Consider the following 13,578-nt stretch of genomic DNA (forward strand, 5'->3'; position numbering starts at 1 on the left):
ATTATCGCAGCCCGGGAGCAGAGGGTCTTTCCCACCGTGTGCTCCCCCACACCATGGAGGCTTCACCTTCCACCCCTTTAGCTCCCCCAGAGTTCTGTCCATCGGCTCCCCCTTCCCAGTCCCGTGGTGGAGATCATTCCCGAAATCCTGATTGGAATTCAGCTGTTGCCATGGCAACCAGTGACCCTCCCAAATGTCCCAAACCCAGGCCACCCCTGATAACAGCACAAGGGGGCAAAACACAACTATAAACCCAACTATAAACTGTAAAATGAACATCTGTGCGGGATATTTGCCTTCCAGCCGTGAGAGCCAGCCATGGCTTTGCTCATCTGTCACACCTTGCTGCTCCAGTCCCCGTCCTGCCTGGCCTGGGACCCCTCCAGGCACCAGGAATCCTCTCCCTGCCCAGGATTGACCTGTGCCTGCAGGAAAACCTCTTGGAATCCCCCCCAAAAGCAGCTGGGAGTTCTGGGCAGCAATTCCAGCCCTTGGTGGAGCTGCCGTCACCCCCTGGATGCATCCAGAGGGGGAATCCTCCAGATTTTAAACACAGGGACAATTTCCCTTCTGCAGCAGCACCAAAACTCTGGAAGGTTTGGGTTTTTTTTTTCTTTCTGGGGATCCCTTTCCTGAGGGAACATCCAGCATCAGCTGGGCCTTGTCCTCTGCCTCGTCCTGGCCAATGCAGCCAAATTCAGGATGGGTTTGGGAGCTGTGGGAAGAGGGGGGCTGAAAGGTGGGGGATAAACCCAGGGAGCTGGAAATCTGAAATCCACCGGTGGGAATCACAAGGGGATGGCAGGGATGGCTTTGACTCCAGGCAAAATCTCCGTCAGCCTTCCTGGAGATTCCAGCCCCTCGCGGGGATGGGGCTCCCAGCGACCCCAGCCAGCTGCTGGGCCCCAGTTCCCCCCCTGAACTGGGACCAGGCCAGCCTGAAATCCCAGGGGCTGCTCGTGGGGCAGGATTTGGCTGTGGGGAACCTGTCCCAGGTGAATCACTGGGCTGTGTCTGGAGGCAGCAAAAATCTCTAAACTGAGTTATTGTTTTATTATTATTAGTAGTAGTAGTAATAGTAGTATCATCATCATAATCATCATCATCACCATCATTATATTAACAATTATATTTTATTACATATAATTATATTTATTTTTATATTATTATATATAATACATTTTATATTATATGTTTATATATTTTTATATTCTATATATCATATAAATAGTATATTATTACATATATTTATATTTATATTTACTTTATAGTTATAGTTATAATTTATTATTAATAGTATTATTAGTATTAGTACTGAGTTTTTTTATTTCTATTGAGGTTTTTTAGGGCCTACCATGTCCAGATCTTCTTCCGGGGCTTGTTGCTGGCCAGGCTGGTGTTTGTTGGCTCAAAGCAAAGTGGTTTTGGGGCTGAGAACTTCAAATACCTTCAAATTCCAGCAGTGTCAATATCCCAATAAAGCCGTGCCAGGAATAAATCCAGATTCCAGGCACAGCATCTGCAAACTTCTCCTCTGTTGGTGGGAAGGCTGAGCAGAGGCTTTTTGCTGGATTTGAGGGAAAAAGGGGGAAAATCTGGCAGCTCCTTCTCTTGAGTTCTTGTTTGCCCCTCTTTTCTTGGGAGCTGGGCTGGGAGAGCTCCATGGCAGCTCTTTGGGATCGGCCAAACGGGGCTGGTTTAGAGGTGAACATCACTCAAGGGTTTTTTTTATTATCATTATTATTATTATTATTACTATTATTACTATTATTACTATTATTACTATTATTATTATTTTGCTGGGCTGTGATTCATTTGGGAGCTGGGATTTGCCCTCCTCATGGTCGCCTTCTCCTTGCTCTTTGCTGCTCCATCCAGGCTGGAGGAAGCTGGGACACGGAACCATGGAATGGTTTGGGTGGGAAAGGACCCTAAAGCTCATCCCATTCCCATGGCAGGGACAGCTGCCACCGTCCCAGGCTGCTCCCAGCCCTGTCCAGCCTGGCCTGGGACATCCCAGGGATCCAGGGGCAGCCCCAGCTGCTCTGGGAATTCCATCCCAGCCCCTCCCCACCCTCCCAGGGAAGAATTCTTCCCAAAAATCCCACTTACCCCTACTCACTGCTCCCTCCTCCTGTGGGATGCCCGAATTCCCTGTTAGAGTGTATTCCCTGACACACTTGCCATACATTTTATTTTATAATGAAATACACATTTTGTCGGAGGGGGTCTGGGGGGAGCAGGGAGTTGGAGCCTCCTCCCTGCAGGCCAGCACCAGGGACTCTGCTGCTCCGGGGTGGATTATTTTTATCATATTATTTTTTTCCTCCTTGCTCCTCTTTAGAGCTGAAGAACTCGGCAGCAGCTGTTCCTGTGCTTTTGGGTTTGCTTTGTGCTGTGTTTTTGCAGTGAGTGCTGTGCAGATTTGGCTTATCAGGCTCGTCAGGCTGCTCCACTCCTCCCCGGCCCTGTTTACCCGGGGCCCCGGCCCTTTCCTGCGTTTGTCACCACCCACCCCAAGGTGCTCCAGCGATAACTTTTCACTCCAGATTAGGGATTTGGGGCTTTTCAAAAGAGTCTTTAACCCGCAGCCCTCAGAAATGTGTCACTTCGTTGAAAAAACAAACCAAAACCAAAACAAAACAACAAAAAAACCCAATTTAAACCTGGAAATTTACTGCTTAAGGTTGACACGAGAGCGATTTTTCTGCTTTGTAATTACACCAAGGATTGATCTAAAGGTTCAAAGGTGCCGTTTGGGGGCCTGATCCCGCTGGGGAGGAAAGGCTGGAAATAGGGACTCAGATGGCACAAAATCCCGGGAACTGGCTGGTTTTAGCTGGCTTTAATGATCTCGATTCCGCTGATTCCAGTGGAGTCGTGGAGCTCTGCTGCTGCTGCGAAGCATCTGCCCCCAACCTCCAGCTGCTGGGGATGGCTCAGCTCAGCCACTTGTGCTTCCAAACAGGGTTTGCATCTGAATAACCCGGGAGTGACTCGAGCCCCTCGCAGGCGGCCGAGAGAGGTTTCAAAGCGGGGCTTTTTTAAATCTAAATTACACCCCGGATTTACAAGGAGTCCTTGAACTTTGGGGTGTTTGTCAGCCCTTCAAAGCGTCCTTAAAATGATAATGAGAGCAATTTGGATGTTGCTGCGAAGGTGGCAGGGCTTGGGGCTGGAGGAAATGTGACTTCGGGAGGGAGGGGGTTCATATCTTGAACTAGAATTTGAAAAGAAATGCAAGGGAAGACAGGCAGGTCCTTCCCTGCTCTGTAACAGCGATGAAACATGAATTCATCCCCCTGGAATTTCTTGTTTGTGTGCTCCCATAATCTCATTTCTTTGGTGTCTGTATGAAGCTCGAGATAGTTGAATGCCAGGAGCCAAATTCTCTCGGACTAATATCTTTTTATTAGATTTGCTGCGTGCGTGTGTGCCCACGTGTGAGAGAGAGAGATCGCCCTTCATCACCCACCTCGTGCCGGGGAGGAGGAGGAGGAGAGGAGCTCCCAAGGAATCTTTCCAGCAGCGTTTTCCAACTCTGACCCCCAGGGCGGGGAGGCTTGGGACATAAACGCGGCTTTTGGTGGGGTTTACAGGTGTCTTGTTGGATACTGGGGTTGGTGCTGGGATATTTCGCGTTGTCACAGCTCTGCCTGGTCACCGAGGGCTGTGACAGCTTCTGGAGGTGGGGGACAAAGAGTTTTCCCCTCAAATGTCACGGGGAGGGAGGAGCTGGGAGCTGGCCCGGGGATGTTTTAAAAGCGTCCTGCCCTGGCCATGAACTCCCGGGTTTTAAGGATTTGATCAAGCCCCGGTTTTGCTCCAAACCTGGCTTCGATGACCCCCAACCTTTGCCCCGTGCAGAGGGGACGATGCCGGAGAATCCCCCGAGCCCGCAGAGGGTGGGTAGGTTCCGAGGGGGCCAGCGGGTCCCTCCTGTCCCTGCGCGGTCACAGCAACCCTGCCCAGCCCGCCGGAGCTCCGGGACTTCCCGGGCTATGCCGGGGGTCGGGAAAAGGGAAGAGCGAAGAGCGAAGGCTCACTGCCACCTCTAGGCAAAGCCCAGCATCGGCGCTCGCTCTAAACTGGAGCACGGGCAGACAATCCTGGGATTTGTCCCAAATCGCCGCAGTGGCAGTGCCAGACCCCGCTCTCAGCTGCTGCGCGTGTGTGCGGTGTGTGCGCCGCTCCGCAGCTCCCAAAGCTTTGGTATAAATATGTTCAGCCCTTCCTCTCGTCCGCGGGCTCTAATCCCCTTCCGCACGCATTTCCAGCCGCGGGGAAAGAGCAGCCCAGTAAGTCCCGAGCCGCGGAGATTGTGTGTGTGATCCGTGCCGAGGCCACGCGTTCCTAAGGATCTTAGGGAGAGCCGAGCATCCTGAGCGGCACATCCCCGGCGGATCCCCCCGGCTGGCAGCTCCGGCTGAGGGATCCGGCTCCAGCTCCTCGGCACGCTCCCCAGACAGAGGTGGGTGAGGGACGAGGGCAGCAGCAGAGGGGAAGCAGCGGGAGCGGCGGGGTGGGAAGGAAATTTGGGCATTAAGTGCTGGGTTTATATTTGGTTTCTATCCCTAACCTCTGGCGGCATATGGCCGGGGGCGAGCGGCGCTGAGCTGCTTCCAGAGGAGAGGGGGAACCGGGCAGCAGCGCCGTGAGGGGCGGGGAGGCGGCTCTTCCCTCTCCCGAGCAGTTTTGGGGGATAACTTCCCAGGCAGCACCGCCTGAATTGGCTCCCAGCTGTGGGAGAGGAGAAAGCAACTTCCATGGACGAGGCAGGGCTGGGAATGGGGGGTTCCTCCAGAGCCGGGGGCTGCTCTCTGGGGTGCCCAGGGAGGGTGAGGCAGGGTGACAGGCACACGTTCCCTGCGGAGAAGTGCTGTCCCCAGACGCTTTTTGCTGGAGGGAGGAAGGCGCAGCCTTGGCTGTGGCACCAGGGGCTGTGTGGGGAAGGGGCTCAGTGGTGCGGCCGTGCTGGGGAGGGTCTCGCTCCACCTTCTCCATCCGCAGCCCACCCTCTGCTTCCTCAGTTGTTTATGAGCCTCCAAGCCTTCCCTTGCCTTCCCGGCTGACTCACGGCTTCCAGCGGGAGGGAGAGGCTACCTGGGGCTCCTCCCTGGCGCAGGGGGAGCGCAGGACACGCGCAGGCCGCCGGCTCCCTTCCCACAGGGACGCTTCGCTCCTGGCTCCTGCGGATTGCCGGGCGGCAGCGGAGCTCCCGGCCATCCCAAAACGAGCGTGGTCCCGCTCAGATTCCCGTGGGGAAGGAAGTGCTGCCCGGAAGGATGCGGCCCAGGGATGAGCAGAGCTCTGTTCCTGGCATCCTGGGCTGGTTCCTGGGCTGGGATCTCGCCGCGGGTGGAGGGTGGGAGGGCTGGACTTCCAAAGCCGTGTCCCGGAGTGGCACAGGGAGCTCTGTTCCCCTTGGTCAGGGCTGTGCTTCCTCGGATGGATCTGCCTCGCTGGCAGGAGGAGCAGGAGGTGCTGGTGGCCTTGTGTTGGGGTGGCTTTGGCAGTACAGAGTCCCCTCAAACGGGTGACATCACAGCCACCAGCCCTGCGTCTGCCTGCCCCCCACCCGAGGAAAACTGCTCCAGCCCATAGAGCCCTGCAGCTCTACGGCTCCAAGCTGTGAGCCCTGCAAGGAGAAGGGTTTGGACTTTTCCCAGCCCGGGCTGAGCTGCCCATGGCCAGCCCGTGCCTGGGTCACGAAGTCCTTTGTCACCGGTGTGTGCCCACCGCTCCTGCACGGGGCAGCGCTCCCTGGCCGGTGGGTCGGAGCTGACGTCCTTGGGTAGCTTGCCCTCAGATGAGTCCTCCTGGCCCTAAAGAGGCAGAATCACGTTTTCCTTAGCCCCAGACAGTGTTACAGCCTGATCTCGGTGAGGAGGGGCGGAACGGGGGAGGCAGCCCCCATTCTGCTGCTGCATTTGCCCGTCCTCTCCGCCTCTCCACCTCTGCACAGCTCGCGGTGTGCCGGCCAGGAGCGGGGCTGCTCCGCTCCCCTTCGCGGTGGGAAGTTCTGTAATTGAGCCGCCTGCTGTGCCGTGCCTTGTTTGCCTGCCTCTGGTGAGGCACCGGGGCCGCCCGGGCTGGGTGGCACCGGAGCTGCCGGGCATCCGCGGGCTGGGCACCTTCCCCAGGCTCGGGACACCTCTCCCTGCTCCGGTGGGAGCTGCCTGCTGGGCTTGGAGCAGGCTGGGAGCAGGTGAACCTCGCACCCCTGCCCGAGAGCCCGCTGGGTTTATATAATATTATATATCTCTAATTGTGTGTTTGTTGTTGCCATGGGAATGAGCACAATCGCGAAGGCTGGAGACTGATGTCAAGCCTGGGTCTGCTCTGGGCCGCCTTGGGGGCAGATGAAGAGTCGGGGGGGGAAATGGGGTGAGGAGACTTTGTTCCCTGCCCCGTGTGCAGCCCAGGGCCGGCTCCGGGAGCGGAGGCACGGGGCTGTCCCAGCCCCGCCGGGACCCGGGCCGGGAGCGCCGGGAGCTCCCGCAGGAGCGGTGCTGTCAGCCCTGGGCACCGAGCAGGCACGGGCTGCCAGGAGAAGAGCGGGATTCCCTGCAGCATAGCCTGCCTGCGAACAGGAGTGTGGGGGCTGCAGCAGGGCTGGGCAGGGACTTGGGGAACGCTCAGCCCCCCCGATGCCCCCCGGGACGGGCAGAGCCCCCCACTCGCCCGGGGCAGGCTGAGTCAGGCCCGCGGGGGGTGAAGCGGAGCTTCCAGCAACAAGTGGGGCCCGTGGGGTGTCTCTGAGCTCTTTAATTGGTGGGGGAGCTGGGGGGGTGGGCGATGCTCCCCGGCAAGGGGAGGGAGGGGGGAGAAAAGGCACGCTGGAAATGAGGTTATATAAAAGATGTATGATTTGGAGAGCGGAGTGTCTCCTAATGAGGGCTGCACCGGCTCGCTCCACACCCATAAAAACCCTGGTTGGACGTCAAAGCGGATTCGTTTCGGTGATGCTGGGATAAAGGGGCGCAGCGAGGACTGGCTCCCCCCTGCCAGCCCAGCCGAGCCCAGCGCCGCGCCGGGCTCCGTCCCTGCCGAGCCGCCGGGAGGGATGCGGGGCGGGCCGCGGGGCCGGGGCCGGGCACGGCTCCTCTCCGCCGCACGGTAGGTGCCCCCAGCCCCGCGCCGGGCGCCGCTTCTCCGGGAAACTTTGCAGGGGCTGCGGGACCGTGCGCCCCGTCGGAAGCGCCGCCGCCTCCGGGCACCGGGGCCGCGCCGCCGCGCCCTGCCCGTGCCCGGGGGAAGGGAGGCGGCGGCGGGACCCCAGCCCGGGCGGCGCGGGCAGCCGGGCTCTGCGGAGCGGGGACACGCGTGGGACGTGCCCGGAGAAAGCCGCTCGCTGCTCCGGGTGGCCCCGCGGAGACGCGGCTCCCACTGGCCCCCCACGCCCAGGACACGCTGCGGGTGTCCCCCCCCCGTCCCTCCGCACCCCGCAAAGTTCCTCCAGCGCCTCCGAGCCCGGCGCGCCCCGTGGCCCCGCGGAGGCGGCGGCGGGAAGCGGAGGGTCCCTCCCCGCAGCCCGGAGCAGCGAGTCGGGATGGGGCACCGGGGAGGGCAGCCGGCGGTGTGCCCGGCCGGGAGGACAGGCAGGGCCAGGGCCAGGGGGACGCAGTGCGGGGGTGGCAGGCGGGCAGCGAGCCCGGGACGGGCGGCACTCTGCCCGGAGGCCATCGGTGCTGAGAGGGCAGGGAGCGGGAGCGGCCGTTCACCGAAGTGGGGTTAGCGGGGGCGTTTTTGGGGAGGGCAGGGGGGCAGTCAGCCTGCCGGGGGAGGGCAGTTTTCCCTGGGGATGCCGTTTCCCGGGAGAAGGCGGTTTCGGGAGGCGGGCGGCGTTGTCCCGGTGCAGCGGCGTTGTCCCGGGTGGATGAGCTGATCGCCGGAGCTGTCCCGGGTGCTGAACTCGGCGGAGCGCCGGCGCTCCCGAGCCTCGGCACCGCGACGGAGACGGTTTGGGATTGCGGGAGACGCCACCGAGCCCCGTGCTGGGGTGGGGAGTGGCCCACGCCAGGTCCTGCCCTCGCTGTTTGCCCTGTCCCTGGGATGTCCCAGCTGTCCCCAGGGTGTCCTCACTCTCCTCGGGGCACTGCGGTGGAAGCAAGACCCCATCCAGCCCGGGGTGGGGAGGAGACTCCCCAGTGCGGCTCCAGCCCTCGGGATGTCCTCTTGGGGGCTGGCTCCTGTCCTTTAGGGAGAACGGGGGTTCAGCCCGGGTCGCTCCCCGTCCCTCTGCCCACCAAGGACCGCGCAGGTCCCTCTGGATGAGCCGGGAGTGCAGCGGGAGATGTTGCCGCGGGGATCGGAGGGGACGAGCCCGGCTTGCCCTGCTGCTGCCTCGGCTGGGCTCGCAGCCGAAAAGCCGAACGCTTTTGGCTCTTACTGGCAAAGCAGAGGGAAAAAGAGCTCTTTGTGCGGGCACATCTGGAACATCTGGCGCCGGGCTGGGTGTGCGCTGCCCCGTCCAGCCGCGGGTCCGGCCCCACTCGCTGAGCACCCACGGCCCGGGTGCAGACATTTTCTCCCGACGCTTCCAAGTTATGACTGTCGGGAGGAAATTCTGGCAGGCGACTTGACAATGATCTGCCGAGTCCCCGAGGAGCGGATCCGCCTCTCGCTGAGATGGAGGGGAAGCGTCTCCTTCCTTCCTTCCTCCCTTCCCGGGGGAGCAGAGGCTGTCTGGCACGGGGGACGGGGGACATCGCAGGGGCAGCTGCAGCAGTAGGGGGCTTGGCTGCTTCAAACACCAGCTCCTCTTCCTCACCCACATTCCCAAGTGCCAGCGGCTCTGGCAGACGGGAATCTACAGGGATGATCACACAGAAGCTGCAGGGAGGCTTTGGGAGCAGGGGGGAAATCACTCTCCCAGGAATTTCTACCTGCACCATTTGCTAGTTATCATTTTCTGCTTAAGGTCTCAGTGGGGAAGCCTTATTTAAAGAATTTAGGTTTGCATCAGCAATTTCCTCCTCCCTCCCTTTTCTCCCAGCTTGTATTTCCCCGAGTATTTCCTTTAAGACGCCGCAAACTCAGGCACAGACTCTGCAGTTTCGAATGTTTGCAAACAAACTCCGGGTGCGGAGTCTCTTCCCCCGCAGCCGTGGGCTGGAGGGGGTATTCCCCTGCTCAGGTACCTGCCATGGGAGAAGCATCACACCCCCTCTGGAGCCCAGGAAAGGGACAATTCCTCGTGCCCTTTGGATTCTGTGAATTCCCCCTGCCAGCGCCACAACTGTGAGCGAGAGGCCATCTTAGGCACAGGGGTTTGGGCTGAATCCTCCTTGGAATCCTCGCTTGGAATTAAGGTTCTGTGGCTGCTCACGGGGAGGGCTTGGCCCTCCCTCGCCCTCAGGGGCCATTTTGGCCCTGTCAGATATTTTTCCCCCCTCCCTGCTTTGCTTGTGTATTTTGTCTTTTCCATTTCAGTGGTGTGTCTGTACAAAGGCTTAGGAAATCTGCCAGATTCCCTAAATCAGTGCCTGAAAACAACTATTTTTAGTAACTGATAAGTCACATGAGCTCAGCTCGCATAGATTAGCATTTACCTTTCCCGAGGAACGAGGATATTGTTTGATACTTGTTGATACCATCAATTTTCCCCTAAAGAAACCCAACCCTGCTGACGAGGGGCCGGCTTGGAGAGGCGGCTCCGAGCGGAGCTCAGATGCCTTTGTTCTACTCCCACTGCTCCGATCCTATCTGTGCGTTAAATCAAATCTATAGATGCAATCTGATCCCTCCAAAAATAAATGTATTGTGTCCCAGAGAGGCCTGGGAGCCACTGTCTGGCTGAGGCTGGATAAATCCTGCTCGTTCCAAATGAGCCCTGATGGGCTGTGTGTGATAAGGGACCCGGGGTTGTCACCATCCGTGCGGGATCTGGCTCGGGACGTGGCCGTGGGAAGCCCAGATGTCACCAGGGTGGTGGCTCTGCATGTGGAGCGTGGCAGCCTGGAGGTTCTGTGCGTGTCCCTGCAAAAACGGGGGCAATGATGCCAAGGAAACGCTTTCCACGCTTCTCCTCTCTGTGACAATCCCGACATGCTTAACGAGATCCAGCAGTGCCCTTCTCGGGGAGCTTGTCTTAATCCCATTTTCCAGAGTTTCAGGCTTACGTTTCCAGACGTGCTGGAACGTGAGGTTCTCCCTGGCTTTCAGAGGCCGGGGAGCTCGGTGCCCTCCGAGCAGGGATTATCCTTCATCCCCACCAGGCAGCAAAATGGAGCATCCCTGCCACATCTGGGACCGGGGCTCCAAGCTGGCCCTGGGGTCACAGCCTGCCCCAAATGCCAGCAGTGAGGAGCAGGGGCTTGGGGAGCCAAAATCCTCTCCTCTGGCAGAGGGAAAAGCTGGATTAGGATGGGGCCTGGGGCTGCTTCAGCTTCCATGGGGAAGGGGAAAACCCCTGGGATCGATGGGGTCCATTTCCACTCCTCTCCCACGCACACTCCTGGGTTTTTTGCCACATCCGTGTTCAGGGATGCTGGAGGGTGAGGATGATGAAGCTGGTGCTGCTTCCAAGGAGCAGCCTCTCTCCCACCGGCAGCACCTTCAGCAAATCCAGGAGGCAGAAAACTCCGCATCATCTGCCCCGCTGAGTCCTGCTGGAATTAGAGTCAGAGCCCTTGCAGGACAAGGAACGGGTCCCAGGAGGCCCCCGGAGAACTTTGCTGCTGTTGTTGGTACTATGGCAACAAGTGCTAATGCAAAGCATGGACAGAAACTCGGGGGAACAAATTATCCTCAGTTTTCCCCTGGCACGTCCCTGAGGACGCCGAGGCGAACAGGGCAAGAGCTCTGCCTTGGCTCCGTGTGGCAGATTCATCCCCGGGGAAGGGAGGAATCCCAATCCTGCCCCTTCCCATGTTGGAGAGGGGTGGTGACAGTGCTCAGGAGATCCCAGAGCTGTCTCAGGGGCAGAATTCCTGGGATCTGCCTGGGGGTTGGGGGCTCGTGCCACGAGAAGCCTGATCTCCTCCCGAGGGTTTTAAGCAGGGACACGAGTCACTCTGTAGGAAACCAGTGCCAGAAGGATTTATTGGGAAATTTAATGCCAGGCAAGAAGGATTTTGGGGTGTCAGCAGCAAAGGAGGGGACGTGAGTGGCTGAACAGGACCAGGAGTTTATTCCTGGATGGACTCGGAGCTCCATCTCTGACTTTATTGATGCTGGCTGGCAGCTCGTGAGCTATTACAGCTCCAGCCGACCTGCTGTGATTTTTAAATTTTCTTTTTCTTTTGTTTTTTTCCTAAATGGAGCCCCAATTCCCCTCTCATGCTGCGATTGGACCGCCAGACCATCCATCAAGTGGCATTTTCTCATTTATTTCCTCCCTACCTATTTTGTCTTCCAGGACAAAGTGGCGGTGTGTTAACACCGCTCCAATTTGTCACGCTGGAGTCACCGGTGTAATTCCAAGCCTCTCAGAAAATTGATGGTGGCGGAATTGAGGTTTTACAGATGGGCCAAGCCCTAATAAGAACATCAGTTTGAGATGGGGCGAGCGGCAGAATTGACGCTTTTATCTAAATTCTGTTGGAGCCACACACGGCAGGCGCTGGGGAAATATTGTAGGAAACAGCAAAAGAGGAAAGGCAGGCGTGGTGCAGAAATCTGCTCAGTCCTGAACTCCAAATTACAACAAAACCCGGGTTCTGGCAGCTACAGAAAAAGGGGGATTTTGTCAACACAGTTGTCTTGGCAACATTAAAATGCGTTTCGTGCGTTCTGCTCGGGTTGTGCCGGGTGGGTGAACGGGAAGGGGGGTGAGGGGCTCCAATAAATTGCAGGAAAGTTTTGGGGTGGCTCTGCCTCCTCCAGCACTGTTGTTCCATGATCAGGAGTGGGCAGGACACTGGTGTGAATGGGATGGGATAGGATCAGATCAGAAAAAAATGGAATATTTGTGTTGGAAGGGAACTGCAGTGATCTTTTTAACTGCCCAGACATTCCCGTGGCTCTTGTGCCAGCAGGACCTGGCTTTCCTTGGCTGCTTCATTCCCTGCAGAGGGGATGGACACCAAACCAAGCGCCAGGAGCTGGATAAATGTGCAGGTCCTGGGGCTGTGGGGCAGATTTGTCCCAACATGAGCAAACAGTTGTGGTTTGTTTTCCAGGAAACAGCCCCTGGTTAGAGGCAGATGAACCCTCCCGGGGTCTGGCCATGGATTTATTTCCATCAGAAGCTGGGATTTATCTGATTAACTGCCCTTCCTGCAGGAACAGGAATGTTTTGGGCGCAGACAGCCACGGAGAGGTGAGGGGGTCTCCAGGGTGGAGCCCGTGGCATTCCATCCCTTTGGCAGTGTCCTTCCAGAGCCTGCTGGTGCCAGCTCAGGTCAGCGGGCACTGACTGGCACCAGGGCATTGTACAGATGGCAAAGTGCCTCCTTCCAGTCGCTCCTGGTGGAAATCAGGTTTATTGGGGGCAAAGGCAAGGTCCCAGCCCAGCTGGAGTAATGACTCCCAACCAAAATGGGAGTTGAGAGTTGGGCTGGGAATGGGAAGGGAGAAGCGGAGCCATTGTTTGGGTTTGGAGGGAAAAGGTCTCGCCCTTCCTGGCTGGATTTTGGGAAGGCTGAGGGGGGGTGGGTGGTAAGAGCTGGAGGTGATGCCTGGAGCAGAGGCTAGGCAGAGCTGAAATAATAAAGCAGGTGTTTATTCAAGGCCTTCAAAGGATACACCTTGGGCAGTGCAAAATCCCACAGAGGCTACACCCAAGGTGGGCAATGGTCACAATGAGTTTCTCAGACTGATTTAAATTTGGTCTATTTGCGTATCAGAGGTTAATTGTCCAATTGTAGCTTCAGGTAATGAAGTCACGTTCCCTCGGTTTCCTCCACCCCATTCCCTTTTTTTTATACTTTTGGGCCCGAGGCTGTGGGGATGACCTTGGCTCTCAGGCCTGGAAGGATTGTTCTGTCTGCCCAGAATGTGAGGAGAGCTGACTAACGCTCCATATCAGTTCAGAGTTACACATAATGCAGGGCAGGATCTGAACAACGTAAAAGCTGAAACTTAAGGCATCACAGGAACATTGTCCGAGGATTAAAAGGCGATGGACAAGGACACCCTGGGCAGGCATGGAGCGTGGAACTGCTGGCACTGGTGCCAGGGAATCACTTGACCACTCCCTTTTTGGAGGCACAGCCGCGCAGGTTTACAGGAACTGTGCATGTGTTGCATCCCAGCGCTCCTCATCCCATCCACCGATGCGTAAAAATTAAACGGGCATCAATCCATCAGCGCCAGGGCTCTTCCTCGAGCGCTATAAATCCCACCAAAGCTAATTAAAGAGGACAATGGTGCCCATTTAAAGCTGGCACAGGGATGCAGGAGCCATTATCACTGGGAAAACAGGGCTCCAAATGCATTTGTGTGGCCGAGGGGCTGGTGTTGAGCACGGCAAGCCCGGCACAGCCGGCGGCTCTGCCTGGCACGGTGAGGAGATTGTGTTAAAGCCCCCAAGATTGATCGCTCCTCCGCTTTGCCTGGGAAATCAAATCATCCCATTAAGGTTTGTGCTGGAGTTTGTTCTTGGAATGTTATCTGGCAGCTCAAGGAGCTTCT

At 57.6% G+C, this 13,578-nt stretch overlaps 1 protein-coding gene across 8 annotated transcripts in view; it reads left to right on the forward strand.

Moving 5' to 3' along the window:
- NOS1 (nitric oxide synthase 1) overlaps positions 1-13,578 on the forward strand; it is an 84,653-nt gene that overhangs the window by 17,396 nt on the left and 53,679 nt on the right. The window contains exons 1-2 of one of the 8 annotated variants that reach the window (XM_038152571.1): positions 3,786-3,905; positions 4,278-4,471. The exons of 5 other annotated variants lie outside the window; for them this stretch is intronic. The gene's annotated coding sequence lies outside the window, so the exon portion shown is untranslated. Of the gene's footprint in view, positions 1-3,785; positions 3,906-3,951; positions 4,472-6,879; positions 7,120-13,578 lie in introns of those variants that run through there. 2 more of the 8 variants (XM_038152572.1, XM_038152574.1) reach the window with 2 other exon arrangements.

This window comes from Motacilla alba, chromosome 15 (genome assembly GCF_015832195.1).
Source record: "Motacilla alba alba isolate MOTALB_02 chromosome 15, Motacilla_alba_V1.0_pri, whole genome shotgun sequence".
Lineage (NCBI taxonomy): Eukaryota > Metazoa > Chordata > Aves > Passeriformes > Motacillidae > Motacilla > Motacilla alba.